The 18,236-nt window shown below is 42.2% G+C and overlaps 1 protein-coding gene across 1 annotated transcript in view; it reads left to right on the forward strand.

Annotated features, from left to right (window-relative positions):
- The window catches only part of LOC310871202 (cadherin-12-like), a gene marked incomplete at its 5' end in the record, with an annotated part of 172,749 nt that overhangs the window by 37,185 nt on the left and 117,328 nt on the right, over positions 1–18,236 (forward strand). The window lies entirely within an intron of this gene.

The raw sequence follows: 18,236 nt of genomic DNA on the forward strand, positions 1-18,236 counted from the left end.
AGAACAAATTTGCACAACACAGATTCAACTATGCAATCTGCATGAGCTCTGAAACCCCCCTCCCCCGAAGGCCGAAGTAGAGCCTGAAGATACATGGTTATTACATGGAAAATTATAATAGACACGTGAAACCCCTCAAGGGCAGAACCAAAAAGAACTTGAATATTAAAAGAACATGATACTACATATGGAAGTGGGTGGATGGGAGCTAGGGTTAAGATCACTGTACAAGCTGGCAATAATGTAATGAGAGTCGAGAGATATGCTGAGCATGTAGAAGTGTCTGTTTAAATAGACTATGTAGATTGAACTTTTGACCGTGAGCATATGTGATTGGACGGTGAATGAAGCGTGGGACCGCTGCTTTGAATGCATATCTGAAGTATTACATTGTGTGGTTGAATGTGATTGAGAGAGAGAAAGAGAGAGAGACCCGCCTGCCACACCCAGAATATTTTTTCCAAACATCTAGGAGTGAAAGTAGCATACCCTTGCCTGCTATGGACAGAGAATGAGTTAATCAAACACCACGTACCTTTGCTCCACAAGCTTGCAGTTACTTACAACTTACAAATACTTGCAGTTTATGAATTTACAAGGAAGGAAGTATTGGACATTGGTACACACAAAGATGTCCCATATTCACGACAGCTTATAAAACATGATATATTATGTCAAATAAATTCAACTTTAGTTCTCTACACAGATGGGTCACCCTGATTCACCCACACAACACGGTTACGCCACAGCATCGGATTTTAATTTCAATGTAATAGCGTCTTCAAGGTTTGTTATTGCCTTCCAACAAAAAGTGCTTGGCCAGGTCCTTGCCATTGTATGTTCTGTCACATTCATTGTGTGTGGATGGCAAATTCTCTTCAATAGAACTCACAGTATAGATGACTAAAAGTTTAGCAATTCTGTTTGGCTGGCTTAACGGTCTGAAAGCTATATCTCCACCAAGCCAGAGGCATGAAAAATATGGGGGTATCAGAAATAAGTTGCCACTTATTCTGGTTTAAGATTTGCACCAATCCTTTGTTCTTCTTACGCGTACTAACTTACCCAATATTTTAAAATTTCACTGTTACAACAAGTTACAACTAGTGATTCACCGAATATTCGTCTGCAGAAAATATTCAGCAGAAAATGGCAAAAAATGCATTTTTGGCCTATTCGGTTTCGGCCCGAATAGGCAGAAAATATATCACCGAATAGTGTATGCAATTAATGCATTCAAAAGAGCTGAATAAATGTTTTATGGACCCATAATAGTGATTATTATTTAAGTTAAGTTTTGCCATAACCATTTCTTTTGCCATAAATCGACCATGACATGACAGCAACGACCATGACAGCAATGGTAGGACAAATATATATATATAATATTAATCATATTCGGATATTCGGTATTCAGTTTTCGGCCAACTCTTTCCTATATTCGGTTTCCCTTTTGGTGCATCCCTAAAACCATTGTCTTTCGTCCCCCAATATTTCTCAATGGCCTCATCATTGTAGAGAATAATGTATAATCTATACGCCATTTCCAAAATAGTGTAACTAGGATCTACAACGCAGTGCATTGTGTGATTGTAGATCCACTATTGTCACTATTTATTTGGAGGGAGAAAATGTTCTCCTATGCCCAAAATAAGGTTCAGTTTAAAAGCAATCTTTGCAGACAAGGAAACGCATATCTATAACACGTGTCACATAGATGGATGGGCATGGACTGAGATTCACTCAGTGTTGATCTGAATTCAGATTAATCTGCCAGAAAGAAATCTGAGTTGGGGAAAATAATGCATAAAATATTGAAGTTTAACTGCATTTGGGGTTAAATGTGAACACTATAGGGGTGGCAATTGCCATATCCCCCTGAGACCCCATCCTATATGTCCATATTTTACTGTACATTCATTGGGCTGCTTCATTTCAATCTGTCAGCTGTGTCATATTCCATTAGTCCCTCACAGTGCTACAGGCATACATTTTTAACATGTAAAGACCCAATGGGGATCTAACTTTATAGCCAGCCCTGACAGGGCTTATGATGACACTCTGTAGCCTACCCACTAAGCTGTGCAGGACTGCATGGGGTTGAATAATGAATTCAAATGGACACGTGGCGCCCAGGCGGTGGTGTAACCGTCTGGGCACCCGACTGGTAATCCAGTCGCAGTGTGCCGCGGGTTCGACTCCCGAGCCCGACACGGCCTTTACTGCATGTCTTCCCCCATCTCTCTCCCGTTTCCTGTCAGCCTACTGTCTGTCCCTTCAAAAACAATAAAAGGCGTAAGCCGCAAAAAAATATCTTAAAAAAAAAAAAAAAAAAAATGGACACGTGGCTAATATCCATTTTTAAACACACCACTACCGTACCTTTTCAGTTGTACCTGCTCAAGTCCTATACCTGTCCTACACTTGACGGTCCACAAGCCTTAAATGTAAATTAGCCAATAGACACAAATTAGCAGCATGTATTAGTCAGTCTGAGAAAGAAAAACATAGAAAAACATGAAAATAAATAAATAAACCAAACAACAAAAGAATTACTAATCTCAATGAATTGGACTGCCCAGCACCAGACTGACACTGAATTTTCATTTCGTTTCACTTATTCAGACTGAAAGCCCTTCTGGGATGGGCGTTGCCAAAGCGGAAGTCTTTGGCGATTGGTTTAGGTTCACACCAACCAATCCAAATAGTAGCAAAGCAGATTATGTCATTGTCAATGTGGCTAAGCAAACGGACACGGTCAACGAGCGCTACTAGCATGTAAACAAACTATTTATCATAAGGCGATTAAATAGCCAGATTGATACGGTCGCAAGTTACCATAGTGAGGGCAGCCATGTTTGTTACTTGACGTCATCGAGTTGAAACGGCGCTGATTTTCAACCGAGGCTGCCATGGAGTCAACCAGACCTGAATTGCCCAGAACATATTTTTGAATAGGTGTGTCTAGCGATTCAGGGGCTGGAGCCAGCTGCTGCCAGACTGCAGATCAATGGCAAATCATTGCAGTTGATTAATAATACAATACCTCGCGAGTTTACTTCTTACTTGACACCATACAGTGAATACAATGAATGTTTTGTTGGACACTTGAAGTGCACACGACGTGTACCTGGAAGTACACTGCGACTTGCCATTCCAGCCGGATGCTGACGTGCTTTGTTGTCATACCCTTGTAGTATGAAGAATGACGTGCTTGCATTATGAATGACTCATCTGTTTCAAATAGAACATTTCCAAGGTCGTGTGTGTGTGTGTGTGTGTGTGTGTGTGTGTGTGTGTGTGTGTGTGTGTGTGTGTGTGTGCGTGTGTGCGTGTGTGTGTGTGTGTGTGTGCGCGCGCGCATGCGTGCGTGCACAGTACACACGTGTGCAATGCATTCAACTTTTTTTCTTGTTTTGATCTTGAGGAAAACACTCTGCTAGAGTACTGCTGCAGGGAATTCTGTGAGTGTTTCTTGACCCTGCATTAAAAGTAAAACTGGGAAAGCATCTTTGTGTCATTTTTGCGTTGGCTATTTACAGGAAAAAGCAAGGTCTTATGCATGCCTGATGCCAGCTCAGAGACGGGTGTGTGCGTATGCAGGGAGCAGACGTCAGAATACAATGAAATGACCTGCACACTGTCTACACTCAAATTTACAATTTAGGCATTAAGCAGACGCTCTTAATCCAGAGCGACTTACATTAAGCAAGAACAAAAAACACAGCAATACATACATAAAAAATAGTCATCATGAATCATACGTAGACTAAGAACATAACCGTGGAATATCTATATAATGAAACTATGCATAGGCTATAGTGGCTACATAAAATGCTCTCTATGTCTATGTCTATAAGGACAACAATAATGACAGCTTTATTTAGACAACATTTTGGTCAATAGAATTCTATTGACTTTGTGCCTCTCTGCAAGCTTGTACATCTGGGCGTCTCTGGCACAAAATATTTTCAGCAGCCAATCCATTTCTTTCTTGGGGTCTTGGCACGAAAAATATTTGCAGAATGGGCCTCAGGTCTTACATGGGTTAATAGTCTGTTTGTCAGGCCAGATTGCAGCAGTGCACACACAGAGAAGATGCACTCCACAATGGTTTGTGAGACAGGAGCACTAATGAGATCTAATGTCACTGGGGAAAGTTTTGGATAGACAGCCTCTCTCTCTCTCTCTCTCTCTCTCTCTCTCTCTCTCTCTCTCTCTCTCTCTCTCTCTCTCTCCCTCTCCAGAACTGCAATAGCGTCTCATTAAATGCAGCCTGTTTAACGTCATCGACATACTTCAGTCAAAATAGTATATTTTGTGCTGTCCTATGAGCTTGTATCTGCTATTTGTGAAAAATCTTGAAAATATAATTTTTTAAAGCGATCCTGGCACAACTTATTTTGACATGGGTGGTCTTTGACATGAAACGGTTTGAGAACCACTGATATACAGTAAGCAACATAGTTTTTTTCAGAAAACTGTTTTTTAGAAGACATTTGTATAGATATCGGCTGAGCTGCCAGGTTCTGCATGACTGTGCCCAGTGGCATGTGTCTAGTCGAGTGACTGAAGAACTATAGCAAAACACTTGGATCCATTAGACAGGCTCCTGCTGGTGTAGCATCAAACTGTAGGGAATCTGGGATATAGGAATGCTATAGCAGCACTTGAGCTGACAGTAGTAGTCAGCATGTGTGCTTCAAGGTTGAGCAGTGTATGGCACTGCTTGTGAGCGTCACTGGCTGTCTATGAAGCTGCTCTACTCGGCGTGAATGGAGACAGCCAGCTATAGGGCTCCTCTACTAGCTTAACCCATTTTGACCTGGGAACGATTCTACAAATGTCTTCTAAATCCTGACAGTTTTCAAGCTCATAGCGCACTCGGTGGTGCGCTATGAGCTTGTAGATCTGCTATTTTTCAATAGCTAAAGCACAACATAATGCTAACACCAAAAGGGGTTCCCGCCCAAAATGGGTTAACCCAATCGCTTGTGTCCATGCTCAAATCGTCATCAATACACATAATTTGGTTTAGTTCAGCAGTCATGTCATCATATCAAAATTAATATTAAAAAGGGTATTTTTGAAAAACAAAGAAAAGGTACCACACACTGTCAGACACTTTATTAGGTTGACGTTTCGGTCGAATAGACCTTCATCAGGACAGACAAAGATCAAATCGACCGAAACGTCGACCTAATGAAGAGCAACATTTTCGGCAAGTATCTGACAGTGTGCAGGACCTATTCTTTGTTTTTCAAAGATACCCTTTTTAATATATGCTCTATTGCCCTACGCACCTGTCACCAGGCTTTTGAGGTGTGCATCAGCCTTTTGCTAAAAAAAAATCATATCAAAAGTAGCCTGGCTTTACTGTACTGTGAATCCACGGTATGTATATGGTCAAAGCCAGGCGAAAGTGCTGTTCCAGCATGTGAGTTTTGACACACCATTTGACGATTGCTTCATTCGCCACTGATGAATTCCTCTCTGTACCAGCTTTCTTGTTTACATTTATGACTGAGTCAGCACTCGGGTGCTTTATGGTGTCTTTGAGGGGGAGCTGAAGGGTGCCAGGCATCTGCATGTTATTGATCTATCTGGCAGGTCAAGTTCTTCAAAAAAGAGAAACAGCCAAACTATTGGATAATTAAAACATAAAATATAAGGCTCTCCAAGAACACGTGTACAGTTCTGATTCTGTTATAATCCCACTTGAGCCGTGTATTTGATTTAATAAAACCTGGTTTATGAAGTAGGGATTTGGGCTGTACTCACGCTAGGTTTTACAGCAGGGATCATATATAAGCTCACTAAGTTGTTTTATTATATTTAATAACTTGCACTGTGATCTCCATGGACTCTTCCCTGTATGACATTGTAATTTTGATCTTGGATGTGAAATCATATGAATGGCTTTGATGTAAAAGTACAGAATGTTATTGTCAACTCCAGACCTTTGAAGACGAACTAAGTTGAAGTTGAAACTACCTTCTGACGGAAGGTTCCAACAGTTGGAATCCAAACGGCAACTGCTTCTGGCGTAACGTTCCGTCTGATAAGCTTTATTATTGATATCAAACCGGATCGCTGATTTATTTCCAGATTGCGCAACTGCGCTGCCGTCCACCAACCATTATACAGGCTGACTAATAAAAAGCTGATTAACTCGACTGAGCTCTCCATGGTTTGGATAAAACACGCGATGTTCGGAGGTCTTTGCTGATTATCCGGTGGTCTAGATGGGAACATTGGCGCTTTCTAAAGCAAGGATGGCATAATTTTAGCTCACTATATTGACGCTATTTATTTAGCATCTAAGATGGCCACCCAAACAGGAAGTGAGTCCAGCGTGTGTTACACTAGAAACGGCTCGGAAGCCTACGGTTGGCTCTGCGTCCAGCAGGAGGCAGCAGATGGGGTAAAAGGTATAACCTACTTGGGTTGAAATTGGACTGTGACCTCATGTACACTTCGAGTAGACAAAGACAAAAAGTATAACCACCACCCGTCCCTCACTGAGGCGTCCACTCTTGTCATCAGACTGCTCCGTCTATCCACAATTCATCCTGCCTGTCTTTTGGCTGGGCCTGTGCAATATCAACATCTGCTGACTCCACTTTGCTCCTGCCTTCTATCACTAAGCATTGCCGATGTTGGAGCAGTTATCTGTCACTATGAGCAGCACCGTGTCTTCTCCTATAGCCCATGCATCTAATGTCTGATCAATGCAGCAGGCAATGGACACTCCATTGGTGCCCCATACATTCAGCATGGTGAACCTGCCCTGTGGGTGGATGATAAAAACAAGCTGACACACACATGAAAGATGGTGTTAATCCTCTCTGGCTCCATCTACAAACAGGTTCAGCCTCGTTGCCTTCCTTATGATTTCTTTCCATTTCTGCTTTGCCGTATGAATCCATCTTAGCCCCAATACCTGCAGGCCTGGGCCTGGGCAACCCAGCCTGACGCATATGCGCTGCGAAGAGGTGCACATTTCTAGTTGTTTCTAGTTTGATGACAGTTTGTTTTACTTTTCTCCATTGTAGGGTCTGTTGTGACCTACACCGGACCCAGCTGCATGAAGGTGCTTGTCTACTGCAGGTCGCCTGTGGCATGGCCTGACTGACAGGAATCCAGTAGGCTGTGACCTTCATGCTCCTCCAGTCAAGCTCTGTCAACATGATTATGCAAGTGGAAGGCCAGACAGATTATTACTTATTTTTAATAGAGTCCTCTGTGACTGTGAGGTCTCTACAAGGCAGAAAGATGATGAGCAGAAGTTGTTCACCTCAATGCGATTACTTCCATTTACTACTATACTCATAATCGTAATAGTTCACGCAAATAATAAGGTCTATTTCTGGTGTGAATATAGTGTTGATAGTTCAAAGCTTATTTCCGTGAAGTTTACCACAGACAATATAAAAAGTATAGAAGTAAAGGAAATCATTAATAGACAGTAATACAATAAAACAGGAAATGACAATGCAACAAAAAGGCCCATGGTACAACAGTAAAGTCAGCCCCTAGCATCCACACAGCTACTGTACAATACTTACACATTGAGATAGAATTGGGAAAGACGTTAATTTATATTCCATAAAGTGGAGGCACTCATTGTGCAGTAGGCTATAGTTAGGCACTTATGGTTGAGGGGAGTTCCTCAGGGCTCTATACTAGAGTACTAGTTGAGTGCACTCAATGAGACAACGCCTTGGGTTCTCTATCTCCTATTTTAAACTTTTTGCGCTCCAGCTGTATAATTGGTGTCCATAGCCCCTGTGTACCGAGCTCTATCCCTGCAGGCATGCTGTGATTCATCAAATCAGCAGAGTTAGTGAGAGAGGCGGAGGGGAGAGAGAGATAGGAGAGACAGGATTACTGATTATTGTTCGGAAGGAAGAGTGAAAACAAACAATCAAAAGAGAAGGAAGTAAGAGAGGAAGACAGGCAGAATGATGAGCAGAGGAAGGAAAACTGACGCATAGCTATAGAGTGTGATGGAGAGTATATCCAGAACATGGGCAAGACAAAGGCCGAATGGAGAGAAACACACTCAGAATGAAGAACTAGACACGCGATAGAATGACAGAATGATTATTTCATGTGCTTCCATCCTAGGCACGGCAAGGCTGCTATAGAAGGCTGTCCTAGGGCCATGTCCAATGTGGTGAACCATTCACGGAGATGTAATTTCGCAATGCCACAAAAAAACTCCCCCAATGGAGGTCAGAGCCAGTGCCAGCCTGCCAGGTTCAGATAAGCACTATGCATAATGCACAGAGTTGACTCCATCTCAGTCCAGAGATGTTATATGAAACGACAGTGGACGAACAGGTGGATGAACAGCTGTCACACCAGTGGCGGCTAATAGGAATCCAAGAAAACTTGGATGACTTGCATCAAATATCTTCTACAACCAAAAGTGGTGTTAATACTGGAATAATATTCCAGACAAACAGCTGAACGTGGAGTGTGTCAGGGACTGAGGGTGTCAAATGTTTCACGAGTGCTTGGTGGGAAAATAAGGTAAACATTTAAGCGCAGTGGTTGACAAATTGATACAATTGAAAAAGCTAACTCTAGTGTGTGAACACAAGGTGTAAAGGGGATTTATTTTGTGTAAGCCCTGTACAAATTTCAGTTAAATAAATAAATAAAAAAATCAGGTCAAATATACAGTACATTACCAGCTACCACCCGTTACCCCTTATCCCTAATCTTATTGTCTCCACCAGGCCGAAGGCATGGGGAGAGAGTATGTTTTGCACTCCGTCCGTGTGTGTGTGTGTCCGTCCGTCTGTGGACAGCTAATCTCCGGCACCGTTGGCTTGATCACAGCCATAGTCTGCACACACACTCCCTGAATGCCACAGCTGAACCTCTGCCCCAATATTTTCACATTGGCCTCTTATAGCGCCACCAGGAGGCCGCTTTGTGCAAACCACTTTTTTGGACAGTACACCTACAGATTTTGTTCAAACATCACGCAGCGCAAATTGGTACACAGTCTCTCTAGAGCCATTCAACAAAATGGGTCTTTCAGATTTTTCAGACTCCATCCTGATTGGCTTCCAAAGTGCTCAGTTTCAAACAAAATGCTGCAAATCATGAACACATCGTGTGATTTCCGTGGAATTGTGCACGCACATTCCCACTAGGCCGAGGAAGAAATGCCACTTGAACATTTTTAACTCAGCCTCATGGTGGCGCTATAACTGGCTGATTAGTGTTTTTACCTCAAACTGCATGGATCTGTATAAAACTTTGTATGCACACTCCCTAGAGGCCATGGAAAAATCTTTGCCTGGAATTTTTCACATATTCTCTTTATAGCGCCACCAGGAGGCTGACATATGTAAAACACATTTTCTAATATTACTCCTTCAGATTTTATCAAGACGGGTTTGTTTGATTTCTCATAATCCATCCTGATTGGCTACGATTGGCTTCTAAAGTTTTCATGAGTAGCCCGCTTTGTACCCGTTTTGTACAAATTGCGGTTTCACCGGTTGCGGTGAAACTGTGCATGCATACTAGGCTGAGGAAGAAATGCCACTTGACCGTTTTCAAATCAGCCTCATGGTGGTGCTACAACAGGCCAAGTCGCGTGTCACACACACACACACACACACACACACACACACACACACACACACACACACACACACACACACACACACACACACACACACACACACACACACACACACACACACACACACACACACACACACACACACACACACAATTCAATTCAATTAAATTCAAAGGGCTTTATTGGCATGAGAAAACATACGTTTACATTGCCAAAGCAGAAAGAACAATACAGCAATACAATCAAAACAAAAATGATGTACATTTGAAGGTCAGAATCTTCAATAGATCAAATTCTATGTACCAAGGTAACTCAATGCAGGTATAGTGCAGGAATATACACAATGATTAGTCTTTAGGGTGGTTGTGTTCCATTTGATATCCTTCTCCTATCACAGCAACTCACAAATCTTGCTGCTGTGTTTGCACATTGTTGTACTTCGCCCAGCAGATATGGGAGTTTTTTGTCATTGGTCATGTTTTCAAAGTCTCTGTGTGTGGTTGTAATCACACACACACACACACACACACACACACACACACACACACACACACACACACACACACACACATAGTAAAAAATGGCAAATAAGTTTAGGGATAAGGGCCCGATGTCTCAGTATTATGCAAAAATAATATCTAACTAACATTAAAAAATGAACATATGAGAATGTCTGCTTTTACATAAAGTAATGCCAGGTCAGTGTATAGTACTTGTGTGCAAAATAGAGCATGTAAAAACAGAAGCAAGTATACAGTCAAACTGTAGCAGGTAGTTATTATGGGTGGATGATGTATACAGACATGTGCACAAGGGCTCAGCCCTGATGGCCTGGATGTACGAAACTGGCTTATTTGTCTGTTTGTATGGCCTTTGGTACTGAACAAAGTACAAACAAACACATTGTCTGTCTGTCTGTCTGTCTGACAGACAAGTCATTATTTCCAAGCTTATATTTCCCTACATGTTGTTGGTGTTAGTCTGCCTGGTGAGCTACAATCTTAATCCTTTCAATATTTCAGTAGACAAGAATTCCACAGTTGTTGCGGGTTACACAACATGCATCTAGCTATTGTAGTAGCATAACACACCAACCATAGAGGATTGTTAACATATTCATCTGATCATAGTTTCAGAATGCTCTGTTTTGCACTGTATTTGAAGCTGCAGGGAACTAAAGATCTGTTTTCACATTGTTTGGGTACTTTGTATTAGTGTATCACAACTCGGGAGACTCTTTCAGTTTGTGTTGTGTGTAAAATATTGAAATAATATAATATAAAAGAAAAACATTATTATTAACCTAATTCAATAGCTCACTTCCCTCTCTTTTAGTTCACAGTGAATCTGGGCGCTGGATGGATAAAGGGCCTTGCAAACGGGGAGTGATAAAACGTGCCTATAGTTCATTTTCAATGAGACCTCCGTTTTTGCTCGGAGAAGTCGCGGTGCGACCATAGAGTTATACAACGTAAGCGTATTTACGTGAGCACGATCCCGTGAATTTGTTGCGCGTGTGCTCGTTACGTGCACACGCCCGCGACTCACCAGACCTGGATTACCTTTTTTTTTACGCTTGCGTTGTTGCGCCCCTCTTCAACAGACCTGGAGGAGACCTGTGTTGATCCAGGCAACAACGCCTGTGTTCCTCGCTTCACGTTTACAAGGCCCTTAAAACTGCACTGTATGAAAGCAAAGCACCTCATTGGGGTACGGTACAGGGCACGGGGTATAATAAGTACGGAGTGACAAATGGAAACGTCTTGACCGAGGACCTGCTATGGTCCCTTCTCTCTTTAGAAGCGCTGCCCCCATAATTCTTGATAGTAATCTTACCTGGGTGTTTGCTAAAGGCCATAAAACAGTTCCTTATAGTTTATCTGGGGAGAAACAATGTGGCCGTATACACATTATAGACAGCCATATAAACACTGCGAACCAGACAATGTGTAGCCCACCGTTGGGACCACAATGCAAGAGTGACAAGGCAACAACTGAATTAATGCATTCAGTGGTGTAACGTAAGAGTATATTCACGATTTTCTGTACTTTTCCTTTTACTCCACTACATTTCAGAGGCAATTCTTGTACTTTTACTTTGTAGATTTGTATTATTATTACGAAGAACGACTTCAGCCCGATATACATTTCGGCATTTGGCCGATCTACAAGCTCACTGTGCGTTGTATTGTGTGAAAGCTATATAATCTATGTAAAGTAGCAAAGGTTCTGGCCAGTGTATTATTGTATGCTATGCTGCAGCTGCTGTGAAAAACGGATGAAGTGTGTGTGTGTGTGCGTGTGTGCGTGTGCGTGTGTGTGTGTGTGTGTGTGTGTGTGTGTGTGTGTGTGTGTGTGTGTGTGTGTGTGTGTGTGTGAGAGATGGGGTTCCTACAGAGGACAAAAGCATTAGCCTGTGTGTCTGTTTCTCTCTTAGACCTATATGCCCTTCTCGCCCCGTTACCTGTTGTTGCATTATGCAACAGTACTAGAAGAATGGACCGCCATGCCACCCCCTTGGTCCGCTTCTGCTCTTTTTGCTCCTATTTAAAGATGAGATGAGACACATTCAGTCCCTGCACATCCACACAGAAACAGAGCGTGTAGGCACTGTTCCATAGTGTATGCTCCTTGGCTGTTTGGTATGGGAGACCTGGATTGTGTTTTTGTCTCACAATTGTGACTTTATATAATTGAGTTGTTGTGCTCTTCTTCAGTGTTGGAAATGGGCCTTAAATAGTTGATGGTGATGGATGCTGGAGAGCAATGCATATCATCCCTCCATCTATCTATGTTAAAACTGCAACAGCCCCAGCATGAGAATCCAGATAAACACATTTATAGCACCGAACTGAGGGGGAATAGAACAATAAAAACGGATACTGAGACGTGACCTTGCTTCACACAGAGCAACTCAAGCAGTCCTCACTTTTATGAGAGAGAGAGAGGGGGACAGACAGACAGACCATCTATCAGACGTTTAGACGGTAGCGAATGGAAGTCATGCATATTCAGCTCCAGGTAATAGACTAGAGAGGTTCAATTTAGCTCAGCTGGCAATCTAAAATGACACAAATGCTTTCCTGGTTTTAACAGGTTAAACTCTACACATATTATAAATGTAATATAGCTCTATAGGCAGAATAGGAGAATATTTGTTTTATTTTTATTTTGTATTCGTTGCCCGCTCTTGCGATAATTAGGTCTGAAGCTTACCAAAACTTTTTGCCATTCTTACTGTGTTCAGTGACATAGCTTACGGATAGATTAAAACCAATATTTTATGTATAGAATGTAAATAGCATTCAGGCTCTGCTACTGTATATTTCTCCCCCCCCCCACTCAGCACATTAAGACAACCATCATTAACCATTAAGATTATAGGGCGATATATATATATATATAGCCTATATATAATAACAACCCCCATGGGGAACAGAACTATTAGCAGCTAGAGCCCAGCGGTGGTGCCGGGGTGGCGGTGGGAACAAACAGATGCATACAGTACCAGCACAGTCCAGGGGCAGCGTGCGCCACGGTCGGGAATCATTAGTTGATTTGACCCCCAATCCAACCCATTGATGCTGAGTGCCAAGCAGGGAGGCAGTGGGTCCCATTTTTACAGTCTTCGGTATGACCTGGCTTGTAGGACTTTGACTTTGACAGCAGAGAACAGAGACTGAGGTGTGTTTAAATAACCCGCCAAATTGGTCAGCTGATTGGTACGACGATGCATGACACATCGTTGTAATGCGTACAGTATGTGTGAAACCACTCGAGTATAGCCTGAACTAGCTCGCAGGCTAGGCACCATTTATTAAACTAGAGTGGCCGACAAAAATTCGACACGGTCATTTTCGTGTGAATTTGGCCCAGACCGGCCCACCACAACCAGTGTGCAGATAGCAGAAACTATAGCGCCCGCTCCGTCGAGGCACACAATCAAACAAGCCCTAATACCACCACTTTTACAGAACAACATAAATGATTCAAACCGACCAGACAACTACACAACCCTTTGTAGAAGGTTTATTTGTCACTCACTGATACAGGTACAGAGACTTGGTGCATTTATAGATAGATATACAATTGTATATCATGTATATGTATACAAAAGAGAAAACACTATCATTAATACAGTATATATTTATAGAGGTCATGTTGTTGTTAGTGCTTTATTGTGACTCTGCTTTATTGTGACTTCTTGTTGCATACACAACAGAAACATGCTCCCATTTTTTTGGAGGTTTCGCACCATGAACAGTCAATCGGCACCATTGTTTTTTTTAATATATTTTTTGGGGGCTTTTTTGTGACAGTTGACCGTAGGTAAACAGGAAAGGGGAGAGAGATGGACACACACACACACCTCAAAGTTCGTCGAGATCGGGCCTCGAACCTGTGACACGCTGTAAAGCTGGCTTACCAGCTAAAGTGCCTGGACCGCTGAGCCACGGCCTGCAGGCCCATTGTTGTTTTTACTGCCTGAGTCGCTACTGCCGCCCACCCAGTGCCTCCGTCACAGTTAGAACTATCTGTGCTGCCTGGTGACGCCTCCCGGAGCCACCGTTGTTGCTGCTACTCCCTGAGCTACTCTCTTAAGCTACTGTGCACCTGTCAGGGATTGCAAGGGAGCCAGGGCTGATGGAAGAGGAGCAAGGTGACTGTCGGTTGTGGCTGGCATGTCAAACCGATTAAAGAACAGGTTCAACTTGTTAGCATGCTCCCGGGACACTGTCGCCGCCATACTCGACAGGCTGTACTCAGTGATCGTCCTGTACTAGCAACCCCACAACCCCCTGGAGCTATTTCCGTCCAAGAAATTATATAGTATGTCAGAGAAAACCGATTGAGTATACATGAGCTGGCTTTACAGTGATCTGAAGAGCAGCCTGCGTTGCAGCCTGGTCAGACAAACATTGAGCTAATTATGCAGTCTGTGTAACTTGCCTCTGGTTACATTTTGTGTCTGGCATATAAGCACACTAGTTGACTAGTAGACAAGTACTGCCTTGTAAAAAAAAAAGATCCTACAGTTGTTGATGGGTTAAAAACTCAAGTTTAAAGGTAGAACCTGAACACCAAGCTAAGTCTTTATTTGAAGAAAAAGAAGACGACGTGAAACGTGGGTTAAGTACCTGAAGAAGACCTGAAGAAAGACATCAACATCAGATTGATGAAACGTTCTTCTTTTACTGCAAATAAAGATGTATTTTATCTTGGTGTGTGGGTTCTAGAGACACCCAGTCATAAAAGTATAATGGAGTCACAATAAATCCATCCCTGTGATAATAAAGCGTTATCTACTGTACAGTATGTGTGCCCAGCCAAGCAGTAAGTTTCAGTGTAATACATCATTAGTGGCTTGTAGAAATGTCATGTTGTTTCCAAAGAGCAAACGAGGCTACATGAAAAAGTGCGTTCTATATCTTTTCCTGCTGGCAATTTTGACGCTTTACAATCTAAATTCAGTGGCAGTCGTGTCAAGGTGAAAGAAACAAGTGGCACAATGCAGTTGCTACATTTCTAAAGATTAAAGGTTTTATGACATTCATTTTCATTTCTTTTTCTTTTTTCTTTTAGGTTTTATGACCTCAATTACACCCAAAAAACCTGAACTTTGAACATTCAGTGGATTTTCTGTGGTCTGAAGTTTTCTTTGGGGTTTGGAAGCCTTTTGAGCTACAATGAAAACAGGCAAAACAGTGAAAACAGTGACATCTGCTGGCAAATCCCATTGACATATATGGGATTTGCAGGGTCTTACATCACAAACTGCCGGCAAATCAGAGCACCTGTTTGAGCCAGAAAACCCCAGATCACAGAAAATCTACTGAATGTTAAAAGTTCATGTTTTTTGGGTGCAATTGAGATTAGAAAACCTAAAAAAAATAAGAACAATTCCAAAACCTTTTTTTTTTATGTCACAATCCCTTTAACAAAGAGGCCAGTCTGTATGTGACTCTGAATGTAAATAAATAGTATATTTAGTATACTATAGTAATAGTATAGTTTATTTTGAATATTTGTGTAAAGTGTGAACCTATACATCCACACAAACATCTCAGAACTTGTGCGTATTGGAGTAATTCTATTATCCGTTAGATAGAGCCCATGTCGTAAAGGAAAGAAAGTCGAGCCCATTGTGATGAAAACACATTACTGTGACAGTATGATAGCTGTGTTTACTCCCACTCTGCCACTGTCCACTCCAGAGCACACAATATAGTGAGTTTCATCGGTGTGTCACATTGCCTTTCGGTACAGGTCTCAAAGAGAGAAAGAAGAAAGATGGGAGACAAATTGGAAGGAGAGCAATTCAAGATTCCGAAAGAGTGGCAGAAGAACACAGAATGAAGGCAGTCTCTCCTAAGGATTTAGCAAACATGAAATGGAAGAATCAGTCAAAGCCCGCTGGAGAATAATAATACAAAGAAAGAAAAGAAAAAAATAATAATCTTGCAGTCCAAACAACTCCACTCCAATAAAAAGTGCCTGTCTACACGGCGGGCAATGGCCATGGAATTTTAACTAAATTGTTTGCCCACAAGTGGCGCAGCCCCTGAGGATGGCTGTCAGCCATTCAATCTACCGGTTTGTTCCCAAACAACACATCTCAAAACATTCTGGCTGGCTGACCATGGACTTTGCAGTGCACCATGATCCCCATGGCCCTCACTGATTTTGGTGACTCAACGTATTTTGCCCATATGCCACTCCTTGGCCGAAGTTTCCACTAAAATGTTTTTATTGCATTGCTCTTCTGTATTTTTTACATGCTCTGCATGAGTCTAGCCATCTATAAGAGGGTGGGACGGTCTGTCGCTCGCGAAGGCATTGGCGAGCGCTTTTATTGCCATTGGATCTTCTCGCAGAACCTTTCACATACGGCGAGCAAAACCTCAGGGGTTTTTGTCAGCGAGTGCCCAAAAAAGCTCTCATAATCAGAGCAGATATTGTGCAGTGTGTAGGGGCCATTAGTGTGAGATTTAGTACTGGGAAGTGGGAACTGCCAGTCCATTAAAGTCAGGCTGGTTGTAATACTCAAAGAGGCAGCAAGATATTTATTTGTCATTGCTGAGTGCTGAGTGGTAGCCTTTAAAAGCCTAAAAGCCGCCTTGTGAGAAAACACAGAACAACCAACAACCTTCATCTCAAGAAGAAAGGGAATTCCTCAACACCTCAGTGAGGTCGGGGAAGGTAAGGAGGGAAGGTAAGGAGCATACTGAAGAAGTGGAAACATGAAGCCTTTTATTGTGCTATAACTAGACCAGTGCTTCCAAAAGTGGGGTTCCGGGGACCCCCAGGGGTCCTTGAGGGAGTTCCAGGGGGTCCCCAGCTAAATGATATAGTTTGTAACCAAATGGACCCTTATGGGTCTGTAACTTTGAGAGTGTACAAATGGAACCAAATCAGAGTTAAATTAACATTGATTTTACAATATAAATTGGGGGTCCCAGAGATGGAGATGCCATTAAATGGGAGTCTGTAGACTGATGCATGTCAACCTGGGGGTCCTTGAAATTAAACGGGTTGAGAATCACTGCTAGAGCCGTACAAATCTTTTCTTATGGGGGTCCCTGGAATATCTTTTCAAATGGGGGTCAGTGGGCTAATTAGCGTCAATTTGGGGGTCCTTTTGAAGTTGGGGAACCTCTGAACTAGACAATCAATCGTTTCGATGTTACGACTTCCTCTGGGTCATATTTCATTGCAACTCATGCACTCATAAACACCATTCTGATGAAAATGCACAGTTGGGAAACATCAGTTTCACATTAACTTTAACCACCGGCTTCGTGCAAACGGGCTGGCATTTTGGTGGTTGAGATTTCAGTTCCCTTCCCTTTCACCGTCGACGAAAAAATAGTTATCTTTCCATTCTGCATGGAAATTGCTTGTAATTTTGTCTTGTCTCGTGTTGTTAGCTCTGAATTAAATGTAGTAGTAGCCAAGTATTTACATGCTGCCACGGCTGTGGTTGCACACCTGTAGATTTTTATTTTTTTAAGATTTATTTTATGCCTTTATTGATAGTGAAGTGAAGTTAGACAGGAATTGGGGAGAGAGAGATGGGGAGGACTTGAACCTACACCACGCTGTCAGGCTGCACATTGAGCACCGGGACTCTAGGCTATAGCGGTCCGTGCCCATCTGTAGATTATTATTATTGCTTTGTTTTACATAATAGATCTGCCCAGTGAACTCACACAAGTTTCATATCTCTACATTACATTTCGAGATATCTTGAGTGCAAGTGGAAAGTTTGCCCTAATGGTGGCAATGGAGGAATATTGCTAATGAGTAGGGCCAAGTCGTGTGGAGAATGGAGATCGACAGGAAATTCCACAGCAATGCAGCCAGTTTGTGATATATAGTTGGTTACTGCGACATACTGTGATATATACTGTATTGTTTGGAATAAAAGTGGCGAATGGACAGACATACAGTACCGCTACTGACCAACCCCTAGTGGAGCTAAAATAAATAAATAAAAGTGTCATACCTATTTGTTTTAACCTCTGGGTGCTGTAGATAAGAGCTGTGCTTCATGTATCACAGCCTTGTAACATTACTAAGGAGCATGCTGAAAGTCCTTTCATCTCTTTACAACAGTAGAGGTTAAAGA

The sequence above is a fragment of the Protomyctophum parallelum genome, assembly GCF_964188405.1.
Source record: "Protomyctophum parallelum genome assembly, chromosome: 14".
In the NCBI taxonomy this organism is placed as follows: Eukaryota; Metazoa; Chordata; class Actinopteri; order Myctophiformes; family Myctophidae; genus Protomyctophum; species Protomyctophum parallelum.